Source organism: Artibeus jamaicensis, unplaced genomic scaffold (genome assembly GCF_021234435.1).
Source record: "Artibeus jamaicensis isolate MK-2021 breed Jamaican fruit bat unplaced genomic scaffold, CSHL_Jam_final contig_585, whole genome shotgun sequence".
Taxonomy (NCBI): Eukaryota; Metazoa; Chordata; class Mammalia; order Chiroptera; family Phyllostomidae; genus Artibeus; species Artibeus jamaicensis.
The window spans coordinates 7014025-7030429 of NW_026521894.1; the positions used below are offsets into that span (position 1 = coordinate 7014025).

The 16405-nt window shown below is 38.0% G+C and overlaps 1 pseudogene; it reads left to right on the forward strand.

The window, feature by feature from the left end:
• Window positions 1-15711: 15711 nt before the first annotated feature.
• On the forward strand, window positions 15712-16177 carry LOC119047727 (60S ribosomal protein L21-like; annotated as a pseudogene).
• The last annotated feature ends 228 nt before the right edge of the window (window positions 16178-16405 follow it).

Consider the following 16405-nt stretch of genomic DNA (forward strand, 5'->3'; position numbering starts at 1 on the left):
ATGCTTCTCTCCCTCTCTCCATCCCTTCCCCTCTAAAGATAAATAAATAAAATCTTTAAAAAAAAACTTTTATACATCAAAAGGCACCAAAGAGAAAGATGAAAAGAAATCTCACAAAATGAGAGAAAGCATTTGAAAATCATGTATCTGACATATGATTAATATCCAAAATATGCAGAGAATTCCTACAATGCAGCACACAACAAAAAAACAACTGAATTTAAAAATGGGCAAAGGACTCAAACAAATATTTCTCCAAAGAATATATACTAATTGCCAGTAATCATATGAAATAATGCTTAACATCACAAGTCACTAAGAAAATGCAAATTAAGTGCACAATGAGATACCATTTTACACCAATTAACATAGCCATCATAAAAAACAAACAGAAAACAATGTGTTAGCCCTGGCTGGTATAGCTCAGTGGATTGAGCATGGGCCTGGGAATCAAGCAACCACAGTTCGATTCCCAGTCAGGGCACATGCCTAGGTTGCAGGCCAGTTCCCAGCAAGGGACACACAAGAGGCAACCATACATGGATATTTCTCTCCCTCTCTCCTTCCCTTCCCCTCTAAAGATAAATAAACAAAATCTTTAAAAAAAAAAAAAAAAAAAAAAGAAAACAATGTGTTAGCAAGAATGTGGAAACCCTTGTCCATTGTTGGTCAGGATATAAAATGGTACAGCTACTGTGGAAAACAGTGTGTCAGTTCCTCAAAAAGTTAAATATAGAATTACATTATAATCCAGCAATTATACTTTTATCAATATACTCAAAATAATTGAAATCAGGGACTTGAACAGAAATTTGTACACCAACATTCATAACAGAATTATTCACAATATCCAAAAGGTTTTAACAACCCAAATGTCCAATAACAGATGAGTTGGTAAACAAAACTTGGCATGTGTATACACACACACAATGAAATATTATTCATCCTTGAAAACATAAAATTCTGATTCATGCTACAATTAAAAATAAACGTTGAAGACACCGTGCTATGTGAAATTAGCCAGACACAAAGACAAATATCGTTTGACTGTACTTACATGACATACCTAAGATATTCAAATTCATAGAGACATAAAGAAAAATAGTGATTACCAGGGGTTGGGAGAGTTATTGTTTAATGGTACAGAGTTTGGTATGGAATGATGTAAAATTTCTATAGGTAAATAGTGATGTTAGAGGGAATGCGGACTGGTGAAGCCACTGTGGAAAACAATATGGAATTTTTTCAGAAAATTAAAAATGGAACTGCCTTTTGACCCAACAATTCCACTCCTGGGATTATACCCTAAGTACCATGAAACACCAATCTGAAAGAACCTATGCACTCCAATATTCATAGCAGCACAATTGACAATACCAAGTGCTGGAAGCAACCTAAGTGCCCATCATTAAATGGGTGGATCAAAAAACTATGGTGCATTTACACAATGGAATATTATGCAGCAGAGAGAAAAAAGGAGTTCCTTTTCTTTGCAACAGCATGGATGGAACTATAGAGCAACATACTAAGTGCAATAAGCCAGGTGGTCGGGGACAAATACCATATGATCTCACCTGTAACTGGAACATAATCAACCAAAGAAAAAAAGCAAGCAAAATATAACCAGAGGCATTGAAATTAAGAACAATCTGACAGTAACCAGAGGAGAGAAGGGAGGGTATAATGGGGGGAAAAGTTTTCAGGAACTACTATAAAAGACACATGGACAAAACCAAGGGGGAGGGTGGAAGCAAGGAAGGGAGGTGGGTTTGGCTGGGGTCAGGGGAAGTGGTGTGGGAAAACGCAGACAAGTATAATTGAACAACAATAAAACAATTTTTAAAAATCTACAATATCTGAAATGTAAAAATTAGTGGATGGGTTCAAAAGCAGTTTAGATCCTACAGAATAAAAAATTGATGAACTTGAGGGACTTCCGCCAAGATGGAGACGTCTTGCCTCTGTGCACAACCAAATCTAAGAACAACTATTTTTAACAACAATAAACACAACCAAACCACACAGAAAATCGACAATACGGAGTCCAAAGACAACTAAATGCTCAGCTATACCGGTAAGAGAAGCGAAGCCAGCAGCGGAGCAGGTTGGCAAGAAAAAATCCCCGGGTGGTGCTGGTGCCCAAGCAGCCGAAGGCGCTGATCGCGGGCTAGCTACGGGAGCACACAGGGAAGTGGCCCGGCGGGCTGTCTGTGGGCTGTCTGCGGTCGGTAGGTCAGGCATCTGCGTGCGGATAAACCAGTGAGAAGGGAAGCCTGCGCTGGGCAGCAGGCTGGCACAATTCCGATTGGATAAACAGGCCCAGGGCGAGTGGTGTGACTGGACGGACTGGGCTAGCGGAGAGGACCGCCATTGCTCCCTCTCTGACCACACCCCCACACACAGCATCACAAACCAGCAACCTGGGTCGCCCCATCCTGGTAAACAACTAAGGCTTCGCTCCGCTTACTTAACAGCACGAATAGACTAAAAATGGCTCTAGGACAACTCAGAGCCCCAGAACTGATAGATCTAAGTGATGAAGAAATAGTCAGTCTTTCAGATGCACAGTTCAAAACACTGGTTATCAGGATCCTTACAGAACTGGTTGATTTTAGTCACAAATCAGAGAAACATATGGAAGCTAAACTAATTGAAATGAATGGTAATACAAAGGAAACCAATAGTAATGGAAAGGAAATTGGGACTCAAATCAAGGGAGTGGACCAGAAGGAAGAAAAAAAATGACCAAACAGAAAAGAATGAAGAAATAAGAATACAGAAAAATGAGGAGAAGCTTAGGAACCTCCAGGACATCTTTAAACGTTCCAACATCCGAATTATAGAGGTACCAGAAGGGGGAAAGGCACAGCCACCAGTGGAAAACTTATTTGAACAAATAATAAAGGAGAATTTCCCCAATCTGGCAAAGGAAATAGACTTCCAGGAAATCCAGGAAGGTCAGAGAGTCCCAAAGAAGTGGGACCCAAAAAGGAACACACCAAGGCACATCATCATTACATTAGCCAAGATTAAAATGGAGGAGAGAATCCTAGAAGCAGCAAGAGATAAGGGGACAGTCACCTACAAAGGAGTTCCCATCAGACTGTCAGCTGATTTCTCAAAAGAGACCTTACAGGCAAGAAGGGGCTGGAAAGAGGTATTCCAAGTCATGAAAACCAAAGACCTACAACCAAGATTGCTCTACCCAGCAAAGTTTTCATTTAGAATGGAAGGACAGATAAAGTGCTTCCCAGATAAGACCAAATTCAAGGAGTTCATCATCACCAAGCCCTTATTATATGAAATGTTAAAGGGGCTTACCTAAGAAAAAGAAGATAAAAAAGATGAACAGTGAAAGGACAGCAAACTCACAGTTAGTAACAACCACACCTAAAACAAAAGCAAACTAAGAGGACAGCTAGATCAGGAGTGGAACCATAGAAATGAAGATCACATGGAGGGTTAGCAACAAGGGAGTGGGAGGAGGAGAAGGGGGGAGAAGGTACAGAAAATAAGTAGCATAGACAGTATATAGAAAATAGATAGGGGGAGGGTAAGAATAGTAGGGGAAATACAGAATCTAAAGAATTTGAGACACATGTTCATGAACTAAAGGGGGAAATGATGGGGGAGGGCTATGCAGGGTGGAGGGGAATGGAGGGGGGAATAGAACAAATGTAATGGCATAATCAATAAAAAAGTTTAAAAAAAATAAAAGATTGATGAACTTGAATATATCATAATAGAAACTGATTAATCGGAAGTACAGAATAAAACAAGCTGGGGAAAAAATTGACAGGGTACAGTGGCCTCTGGTATGATATAGTGGTATAATACATATTAATTGAAGTACCAGAAAATGGAAGACAAAAACTTTTTAAAGTATGGCCAAATATTTTCTAAAAGTAATGAAAATAATATAACCACATACTTAAAACCTCAATAACCCCTGGGAGAATAAATACAAAAAAAAAAACACAGCAAAATATATTTATAATCAAGTTGTTGAAAACCAAAGATAAGGAGACAATCTTAAAAGCAGCCTTAGTAAAAGGAAAATATTTGATATAGGAGAACAATGATACAAGAAAACTAATACTATTCTCTCTTCAGAAACAATACAAGCCAGAAGGTAATGAAACAATATGTATAACATTCTGGAAGAAAAAAATCAACCTAGAATTTTATAGCCAGTAAAAAATATACTTTAAAAATGAAGGGAAGGGCCATCAAGATCTTAATTTCTAAATACTAAATACTAAGATCTCCACTAAAATAACCAGAGCCTCTTTGAAAACTGATTGATTCTACTTATGGGGCAGGAAAACTCATGCTTATCCTCTAGCATCTTTAGGTGCCAATGCTAAGAAAGAATGAAAGGAAGCAAGGAAGTAAGGAAGGCAGAAATAGAGAAAAAAAGGAGGGATACATAGAGAAGTGGAGGAAGGAAGGAAGGAAGGAAGGAAAGAAGGAAGGAAGGAAGGAAGGAAGGAAGGAAGGAAGGAAGGAAGGAAGGAAGGAAGGAAGGAAGGAAGGAAGGAAGGAAGAGAAAAGGATCTAGGCATTTTGAAAGGGCACAGAAGCCAGCCCAAAAACACCCTCAGTGGCCAAGGCTAGACAAAAATAACTATAGCACTAAATTATATCTCAAAGAATAACATACCCATCTGTCCATACTAATATAATAAATGACTGAATAAGTAAATTAGAAAGAGCAATTCTTCCTTATAAAACAATTTGAATTAATAAATATACAAGGAGTAGAAATATCACCATTAGAGAATCAGTAATAATTGCTTCAGGCAAGACCCACAGAAGAATAAAATTAGTGGATGAAAATTTAAAGAGAAACAGGATATCTCCATAGAGTTGAAGGTCTCCTCCAAAACACTTATTAATTAAAAAGGGAAAATGTATTAACTTACACTGGAGAAACCTGGCAGACAGCATGTAAACCAAAAAAGAAAATTAACCTTTAAGACATACTGACATATCATATTATGCGTTCATATGGTCACATCACCTCTTTAATATTGTCAAAAATGCACAACTGCAACTTAATCACCAGATAGTATCAGATAAACCCAAGCTGAAAAACGTTTTGTAAAATACCTGATCAGTAATGTTCAAAAGTACCAATGTCATGAAAGACAGGAAAAGACTGAGGAAAGTGCTATACTTTTGGAGAAGATTATAAAGACATCATAGCTCAATGCAATGTCAGATATTAAATTGGATCTTGGAACAGAAAAAAAGAATATTAGTGAAAAAATGAGGAAATTCTAATAAAGTCTGTAGTTTAGGTAATAGTATTATACCAACATTAGTTTCTACTTTTTGTTAATTCTATGGTTTTATAGATGTCAATATTGGAAGGAGATGGATGAAGGATATCTAGGAGTTCACTGTGTAGCTTTGGCAAATTTCTGTGAGTCTAAAGCTTTTCCAGCATAAAAAATTCAAAGCAAAGCACAGGCTCTGGAAGCAAATCACTTAAATTGAATTCTAACTCTGCTCCTTACTAATTTATAATTAGAAAATTTGCCTTATCTTTCTGATGCCTTAACTTAGAATGAGGATAACAATAATATTTCTCTCAAATATTTGGTTTGAAAAATAAATGAGATAGTACTTATAAAACGAACATATAATATTCAGACCTTAGCTCTTATTAAACACTATTATTTTTTGCCCTGTAGAAATTCTGCATTTTCATATAGTACTTTCATCATTAGTTTCTTTTATTTTATTTAAACACTCCCCAAGCTCAAACTATAAAATGTTTTCCTATACTTTTACCCTAAGGTGTTTATTCATTTTTTATGTTTAAATCATTAGTTCATGTGGAATTTATTTAAATGTCAAAAGTTAATTTAAAGCCTACTTTTTCACAGATGGCCAGCAATTTGTTGTAACATCACTTATGAAATAATACATTGCTTTTCATAGACCAATATTTATGCTTAGCAGCACAATAGAATGTATGCATCTTTCAGCTACTTCTGCTTGGTCCCTATACCCTCAACTTAGTTTAGCAAAAATGGTGTATATTGAACAGTGTTGAAAAGCAAACTTGAGCAAAGCATAGAATCCCTTAAGTGATATCATAAATATCAACTAATCCATAAGTACACAGACTTTGTATAGCAAATATGAAACTCCTCTTTCTGAGGAAACCAGTGAATTTCCTAACATCATATCTGACAGCCTCTTCTCATCTCTTATTGTTGTAATTGACAATCTTTTTGTTAAACTCTTCGTTTTCTACATCCAAGACAGGGGTTATGTACTTGCTGCTTGTTGCTGTAACCCAGAGAAGCTGATGAGACTTGAAATATTCTCTCCCCTTTTTCTATTGTTATACTACTGAACATTTTCTCATTGTTCCCTTCTCCCTCTCTTTTTACTTTCTGCTCTAATTTTTTTCTAAAATCCCATCCAAACCTAGTACTCTTCAAAGTTAGTCTTTATTCCTCTTTCATTTATCTGCTCTCCTGAGCATTCTCATGCATTCACACAAGGAACTATCACTTGTAATCTTCTCATTTGTGTCTCTCCTAAATGACTGAAGTCAAGTTCCCAAGACAGCCTGAGACTAGAATTCTTGTTCAAGTGATTTAACCGGCTCACATGAGAAAGGGAGTAAGAAAAGCAGAATAGGAAAAGAAAATATGCTTAAAATGTATATAGTATGCTCCTAACTAGTGGTTACTAGTTTACTCAAGGTCACCAGACTCTTTGTATACCCATATGGGTCATTTATTCAATGGTGGCTTCTCCCGGAGATGAAACTGGAGATGTATCTCTTGCACAAATGGATCCTGTTCAGCAGAGGACAATTATCTGGAGAAGGGTCAGCCATGGATCTTTAGCAGCCAGAAAGCCTATGGGATTGGTGCACTAGTGAAGAGGACCTGGGCAGGGCAATGTAACTAATTAGATACTTGTATGCTTTGAATCCACTTACTTCTCATGTTGGTTCACAGTAACTTGGCACAGCTTCTCCAGAACTCTAGTTGTTCACAATTCTAGAAAACTGCTAAGAGAAGAATTGGTGGCAAGAATTACTGCCACTCCTGCTATAATTGGTCCTGAGACCATAAGTGGTACTCATCATCTCCCTCTTCCACTACCCATATTAGATTCCTCTCCTACTTGGCTGGGACTTCTGCTGGTCTAGGTGGCTTGTCTGGTAAGACACCCAAATCCTCTTTCCAAAGGGTTCTAAGCCCTGGAGACCTGGTAATTTTCAGACTATAGTTGCTGGACTTTGCCAATAAAATTGAAAGATTCCTCCACCCAATCACCCCTGGTAGAACATTTAACCTTTAGCCATATTCCTCTATGCACACACCATGTAGCAGCAGTTCTACCTCTTCATGATAATCATATTCAGTTTCTCTTGTTTAGTGGTCTTCTAACACCAGGATCACAAAGTGACCAAGAGTTGTGGTCACTTAGTTGTAGATTTAAGTTTTGTGGGACTCTGACTGCAGTACCAGGTCTTCTAGGCACACAAACATAAAGTCAAAGGAATAAGAAATACAAAATTTCTCAAACAGGTTACTGGTAATAATGGCAAATGGAACCATTTCTATTTCTACTCCTTGATTATTAGATTTATTAATTGGGGATACATCACCATACAATGGTTTAAGATTTAAGGTATATACCAAATCCTAAAGAATAACAACTTATCATCACAGGATGTCACCTTATGGTGAGGTATTAGCTGTGCCTTCAGAAAGCCTTTCTAGACAGCATGCCAAATGAAAGGACCAGGAGTGTCCCTGGTTACATTCCCACAGCCATCATTTCTTTGCTGTAAAATGGTCCCTTGGCATGAGACAATATTATATGGCATCTCATGTCAGTAAATCAGACATCCTGTGAAGCCTCAGATAGTGATTTAGGGCAAGAAAGCAAACATACCCAGTATGTGTATCATTCCAAATCATGATGAGATATCTTCCTTTCTAAGGTAGAATGGGCTAGATTAATTAAAGATGTTTCCAAGTAACTAGATAGTATTCAAGGTGTGGTACTGTATGAAGAGATTCAGCATTGGTCTCTGTTACTGGAAAGTCAGATATTCAGCAGCAGCCAAAGTTAAATAAGCTTTAGTGAAAGTAGACCCATTCAAGACCTTTTTCTCCACCCTTATCTACATTCATGAGCCTGTTGTGCAAACACAAGGAAAAACAGAGGCTGGCTGACATCTAATATCTATATCCTCCTGTTCATTTGGTTATTTAGTGGTCTTATTCAGGAGATACTTCCTGATGGACATTAACATAATAATACATACATCTTCACATTATGTGCTCATTCCCATAGGTTACTCCACATTTTTCTTCCCAAACCTTTTTTTTTACCAAATATTCTTATCTCGTTTCTTCCATGGCAACCCTGATCAATTAACTAAGGCATTCACCACAGCCAGCAAGTTTAAGTATATCTTTATTCTGGGGCACTTCTCTCGCCACACAAGTGGATGATAAAATATACTGCCCAAATTGTCATCCTCAGGAAAAATGTTTTCACACTACTGTCTTTTTTGGTCACCCCTGAGTGAGATCAGTGTGCAGCAGCCGTCCATTCTCAGCCTAGATCACTGTGCCTAAGCTTAATCCTCTGTCCTCAATTTGGTCCATCCTATCTCTTTTTAAAATAATTTCTATTTTTTGAAGAGCATATTTAACTTTTTATTTTAAGTATATTTTACTGACTATGCTATTGTAACAGAATAGACCTAGGGTGGGGTGTGAATCATATACTATTAACAAATGAACCCACCCTTGTGCTCTGGGGTGCCCCCCCACACTAGGCTCGCCTTGCCCACCACCAGGGAAAGATGTCTCTCAATGCCAGAGAGTGGTGAAAAGGAAAGGAATTATTTATTTAAAAAGTTATACAGACTTAGAGTAATGACTTAATGTCATCATTAAAAATACTGAAGTCCTTTAGAATACCCACAAACTCACAGCCCTTCCTTCTCCCCTTTGCCCAATCAAGGGTGCCATATCTCAGGAAAACAAGTAGAAGTCCATGGTTCAGGCAGCCCCTCGGTTCCAACACCATCAGTTGTGTCGCCACTGCAATCTCCAGTTAATCCAAAGCCATGTGGCACCTTCTCATGGCCCACCAGCAAGAATCTTTTCATCCCTTTTCTTCAAGACAAAGTCTCTCCTGCTTCCTAAGCCACATGGCAAAAATGGAACACCCTAAAGCTGCATGGTCCCAACTTTTACCAAAGCTGCATGATCCCAAAAACCCAGCATGGTTGCTGTGCCTGGGTTTAAATCCCAGCACCAATCTTCCTCTGCAGCCCCATTTCCAAATCCTCCCACAATCAGGGGCCACCTGCCAGCATTCCTGTATTCTTCCAGGTTTACTGGGCTGCCATAGTAAGTCCAGGTAGTCCAGTAAGTCCAGGCATGGCCCCAAGGCATGGAGCCAATCATCTGCAAGCTTTTACTCAGGTGCCATACCCAGAGAAAGTTGCCTCCCAGTTACATCATGAGTTGAAGTCACTCCCATCACCCCCCAGCTCAAAGTAGACCACAGCTATTTAACTTATCTATGAAACAAGTTAAAGGTTATAGATATATTAAATGACTGTTCTAGAGATTATCTGCAAAATTGTTGCTATTCAAAACAGCTCTCAACGGCCTTGCTCCATATGTCCCATCTCCAAACTCAGACTTGTAGGGGTGAGGACACTATATATATATATATATTTTCCTAACATTTCCTGGACACCCTGAGTTCTGGACCTCATTACAAATCCCCATTTGGGCCCCCCACCTTGGTCACACCCTGTCACACTATTACACTTGTTCCACTTTTTCTCCCCTTTACCTCCCTCCACCTTGCACCCCCATCCCTCCGGTATCCACTCCCCCCCCGCTTAGTTCATGTCCATGGGTAGTACATATAAGTTCTTTGGCTTCTCCATTTTCCATACTATTCTTAACCTCCCCCTGACTATTTTGTACCTATCATTTATGCTTCTTATTCCCTGTACCTTCCCCCCCATTCTCCTGACCACCTCTCACTGATAACCCTCCATATGATCTCCATTTCTGTGATTCTATTTCTGTCGTAGTTGTTTGCTTAGTTTGTTTTGTTTTTAGGTTCAGTTGTTGATAGTTGAGAGTTTGTTATCATTTTAATGTTCATATTTTTTATCCTCTTTCTTAGATAAGTCCCTTTAATATTTCATACAATAAGGGTTTGTTCATGATAAAAAACCTTTAACTTGACCTTATCTGGAAAGTACTTTATCTGCCCTGCCATTTTAAATGATGGTTTTTCTGGATACAGTAATCTAGGTTGTAGGTCCTTGCCTTTCATTATTCTGAATACTTCCTCCTATCTCTTCATAATCCCTTGAAACTATGTTTCCTCTTACCAATTGCCATTTTCTCAGTTCAAGCCCTCATAGTTCTTATCTTTGCTATTGAATAAGCTCCCACCCTGAGCTCTGTCTTGATTGTCTTTTCCTTCTAATTTTAACTTCAAAGAGTTTCTTCCAAAAACACAAATCCATTTATGTTGTTAATCAATTAAAATCATTTAATAATTCTCCATCACCAATAGAATAAAACCTAAACTTGTTAGTACAACATGTAAGATCTTTTGCATTCTTTATAACACTCCGCTTTCTTATTCCAACCCTTACCAGGGCTCCGTACACATCATGTCACGATCATGACCAGACAGTTTGTTCTCATGCCATCGAGCCACATTCTTTAACATATTTATGTTTCCTCATGTGCCAAATGGGGCCCTTCCTGCCTACTTTGACAAACTTCTGCTATAATTTCAAGACACAGTTCAGAAGTTACATGCTCTGTTGAAGACTTCATTCTTTACCTGTAGTGTAGAGTGTCTTTTTACCTATGCACACCTCTCACATCACATGGTCTGTACCCTCACTAGTCTGTGAGCTCCTGGAGACTAATAACTATATCTTAAGTATAACTAGCCTAGCATAATCTAGCCTATAGTGAAATTAATTCGTTGTACAATTATTCTGTTCTCTAGGGTGAAGTCTAAAATGCTCAGGTCATAAAACCGCTATATCCTCAAGTGAAATTTTAATGGCTTCTGAAGCCTTTAATCAGGGATTCAAACTCAGATGCCTTCAGGGGTCAGGCAGGTCACAGACTGGTGTGAATTGGCTGTAATGATGGGGAGTGATGAGGACAGAAACAAATTAATGGGAATATCCACCATGCCTAAGAGTAATCTCAAAACTATTTAAAAGAGAAGTACGCCATACTGATCAATTAAAGCACAAGTACAGCCCTCATGTGTCTTGAGGTCCTCAAATGTAAGACTTCAGGTTTACCTCTTACTAGGACTATTTTATCATGTGCAGTTATGTACAAGTGTGTAATTTCATATACTCTGAAAAAATTTCAGTCAAATCCCAGTCAGTTGTCTGACCTGAAATAATATGGCTCACACCTCATTTAGTTCACGTATGAGAAACAGAGAGTTGCAGAAGAGCCTACTCACTTTATCTCAAGTGGTTGCTGATTTTAAGCTGGAAGAACACTTGAGTTTCATGAGATTTGGCATATTTAAAAGACTTTGTTTAGGGTAGTGTAAAACAAATATGAGATTTGAAATCAAATAACATGTATTTTCATCCAGCAGCCTGACTCTTACAAAATATCTTTGACAAGTTGCATAATCTTTCTGAGTCTCAATTCACTAACCTGTAAAATGGGAATGTTAATATCTATTTCACAATGTCACTGGGAAAAATCACATGAAATCTGCAACTATCAAAACAGTGCAGTGTCTGGCACATGGCAAGTGTTTGATACATTTTATTTAAGTCTGAATATGAACTTTGTTTATTTACATTCAGAATCTGGAGAAAAGTTCACAAGGCATGTTTCCTCTGCCAAAGATACACAGTAATGAGATGTTATTTACCAAATTCTTTGGGAGCCTTAGAGAATGTTTGAGAGTGAATACTAAGCAGCATCTCAGAGAAAATTTTGCAGAATTCATTTCTATGGGAGAATATTGAAATCCAATATTCTTTTCTGCCTCTGAACATTCTCCAGGATGTCTTCATTTCCTTCATGATCAGAGGAATCAGAACATTCCATTGCATTTCTGACATCCACTATTGATGGGTGGGTTTGTTTGGATAACTGGCATCTCAATGGCAGAAACTATAGTTTCCCCCAGCCTTCTCCTCTGAAAACTATGGACATGAGACAGCAGAGTGAGAAAAAACTGAAAGTTCTGAGACATTTTGAATGACCAGATGGAAGAGGATGGGCCTGAAAAGAGGGCCTAAAATATGAAGAGATCAGAGAAATTAAAGAATAGCCAGTAGGTGGAGGCCACAGCAACCATGTTCAGAGATGTTTCTGAAGAAGAGAGATAGCAAGGAAATGATTGAATTACAGGGTGGGCAAAAGTAGGTTTACAGTCATTTGTATGGGAAATAATATAATAATTAATAAATAGTAATACAAGAATGAAATGTGTTTTCTGTACTCACAACTGTAAACCTGCCTTTGCCGACCCTATATAGCCTTTGGAGTTAGAAATATGGAGGTAGCTAGTGACCTCATTAAAGCAGTTTCCCTGGCATAGTAGTGAGGAAAGCTAAATTTGAGCAAATAGAAATGAAAGTGGAGATCTTCTGGGCTATGGTGAGAACAGAGTTCAGGGAAAAGTGGGTGGAAGGAAAGTTTTTTGCTGTTGATACTATTTAAGCATGGAAAGGCTACACTTAAGTGAAAATAATCTAGTTGGAAGTAAATGTTTGAATATATAGAAGAAAGCAATGTTTCAAGAATGAACAATAAAACATTAGTGACTCACATAATCAATTTAGTAGATTGCAGGTATCATTTTTTGAAATACAAACTATAATAGAATAGGATACAAAATAATGGAGACCATCATATAAAGTATTCATGAAACTATCATATCAGGTGTGGTTTGCAAATATGTGTTTTTAGTTTGTAATTTGTGAACTCAGTGATCAGAGAGAATTAAGGTGAAAAATTACCCTCCAGTTGTAAGTCTAAATAACTTGGAGAATTATGGTATCATAATGGAAATATAATAATAAGGACATGAGGTAAGGGGGCAGAAGTAGAAAATGAAGATGAGTTTAAGACAAAAGAAAAACATTCAGGTGAAGATATATATATGTCATTATTCAATCCCCATAGGGCTGGGTTAGATGAGCTTCTTATATGTGCTATAGCCCACTGTCTTTCACCATAACAATATGACAACTCCTCATTCTTTTCAGACATCCCCTTCTCAGTGATCACCATGAGACCCGGACCTACTGGTCAACCCCATTTCTGGCATAATGTTTGCTACATAATCAGTGTTTTTTAAATGTTGATTTTGTGAATAACAAATATATAACATTGAAACCACAGAGTTTAAAAGATTATGATGATAAGCTATTTATAAAATAACTTTAGACCCTTTTAGAGACAAATCAGATGTAGATAAGCCACAGGCCACAAACTTGATTCCAAAAAGCAATTAGCATCTGAAACTTGGGCATGTATTCTGTCTAAGTTTGCTTTATTAGTTTCAACAGAAACCAACTCTGGATGACATAAGCAGAAAACAAATTTACTGAAATGCTTCTGGAGAGTTCATAGTTTCCAGGAAGGCCAGACATGGAAAACAGTTAAGAACAAGAGAAGCTAATCCATTAACCTGTACCAAAATCCCCATACAACAAAGCCAGACCTCTGAGGACACTGTCACATCTGAGCCCCAGACACCCCACTACACCCACCACCATCATAGGCACTCTTCAGTGGATGTAGCCATCATGTTGCTATTACTGTTGCCCCTGGAAACTCAGGTTCCTCCATCTTAGATACTTAGTACTACTAGTTGCTGACTCCAGATTCAGAGCAGCTGCACCTGATTAGTAAAGGTTGAGTTATATACCTGTGTCCTAACTGCAAGGGAGGCTGAGAGGACAGCTGGCATTGGAGAGAGAGACAGGTGCATATTTCCAAACAGAAGAAGATATTGAGCCATCAGAGTAAGTAACAAATATCCATTACATAATGAATGACATATAATCCAATAGATTCCATAATTCCTGCCAGTCACCAGCCCCCAATGCCACCTTGGAACCGAGCTCAATGCAAAGAGAAGTCTTTAGCTGCAAACATGAAAGTCACTCCACATTGTACAGCTAGGGGTGCTATATCAGATTTACTCTTGAATGATGTACAGATGCTAGATAACTGTGAAATGTAGGCAGATGTCACTCTCTAATAGAAATCTCTGACCCTGAGATTTATGTCTTCTTGCCTCAAAAATGGAGGTGTTACCACGTCAGGTTCTTTGTGGATAATTCTGCCCTTTTAGGTTAAACAGAGCCAGTCACTTCATTAATTGCCTTGGAGTCAGTATTGAGCATTTCCAGCCATATTTATCTGCCACTTGTACTGACCCTCATGAAAATGTTCTGCCTCTTTGACATCCATTTGAGATATTCCTGCCCCATGTCAGCCCTGCCTTCATCTCTGCCAGTTTTCTGACAACACAATTGCAACCAGGCTCCTGCCTGCATCCTCCACTGGATATGCCTGTTTATTTCATTTAGGATGAAGGTTGGTCTTCATCACACAGATATACATCCACTTAATTTTCCTAACCCTCTTTAGAAAATCTACATGAAGAAGAAAGTGCTTTGTAAATCTCAGTGTTCATATAGAATGAACCAATTGCAGGTCACTTTTATTTTTACCATCCCTCAGTAATACTCCTTGAAAAATGAAGCATGTGATAAAATCTTTGAGAGGACATGAAGGGCTTCATCAAATGAATGGTCATTACCTCTGTTTTTCAGGGTGGGGAAAGCTGATTTGTTTTGGACTAATAAATCACAGGTGCAAAAAGAAAAAGTAAGAAAAAATAAGTATAACAATTGTTCTGTTTAAAAAATAATTTTTGCTCTAACAAAAATATTATAGACTGATTCCATATATTCAACTTAATCTTTAATGCATTTAGAAGATTTGTGGATACATAAAAGCTTTTATACATTAGAAATATATCTGATAAAGTGATCTATGCTTCTATTAAGAAAAATGTATATGATATTTTCATATGCATTTTTAGGAGTTTATAAGTCAAAAAGTGTATATGTTAGTAGTTAAGAACCATATCTATTTTCTTTCTTAAATAGTTCTTCAGATAGAGCTGACCAAGATGGCAATGTAGGAGGACCCTGAATTCCCCTTCTCCCACAAAGACACTAAATATACAGCAATTGCCTCTGTAAGAAATTCAGGCTTTCTTTCTGTCCAAAAACCACCATCATCCAGTAATTCACCAAAATGATGGAATGGAATGGAATGGAATGGAATGGAATGGAATGGAATGGAATGGAATGGAGGAAGGAAGGAAGGAAGAGGAAGGAAGGGAAGGAAGGAAGGAAGGAAGGAAGGAAGGGAAGGGAAGGGAAGGAAGGGGAGGGGAAGGGAAGGAAAGGAAAGGAAAGGAAAGGAAAGGAAAGGAAAGGAAAGGAAAGGAAAGGAAAGGAAAGGAAAGGAAAGGAAAGGAAAGGAAAGGAAAGGAAAGGAAAGGAAAGGAAAGGAAAGGAAAGGAAAGGAAAGGAAAGGAAAGGAAAGGAAAGGAAAGGAAAGGAAAGGAAAGGAAAGGAAAGGAAAGGAAAGGAAAGGAAAGGAAAGGAAAGGAAGCTACAATATGTTCTCTAGGACTTTTAGAAAACAAGTAGTAGTTCCTTTAGCCACATATATATCAATCTACAAAAAAGGTGATATTGTAGACATCAAGAGAATGGTCATTGTTCAAAAGGGAATGCCCCACAGTTGTTACCAGGGCAAAAGGGGAGGAGTCCACAGTGCAACCCAGCATGCAATGGGCACTTTTTTGAACAAACAAGTTAAGGGCAAGATTCTTGCAAAACAACTAAAGTATGTATTGAGCATATTAAGCACTCCATGAGCCAAGATAGCTTCCTGAAAGTGTGAAGAAAAATGATCAGAAAATGGAGGAAGCCAAAGAGAAAGATACCTGAGTTCAACTGAAGCATTGGCCTGCTCTCCCCAGAGAAGCACATTTTGTAAGAACCAATGGAAAGGAGTCTGAGCTGCTGGAACCCACTCCCTATGAATGCATGGCATGAGAAGTGTAAAGAAATAAAAAACCTTGGTACTGTTAATATTGTTTCTCTTCATTGAGTTGAAGTGTGGCATCCTCTCTCCCCCCAAAAAAATATTTAAATAAAACTTTGTGTCCTAATTTAAAAAAAATCCAGAAACTGACTGAAAGACCCCCACACAACAGGAAAATGAGAAGATACACACCTTGAAACAGCTTGGAAAGGCTGACACACACTACCACTATAAGCCAC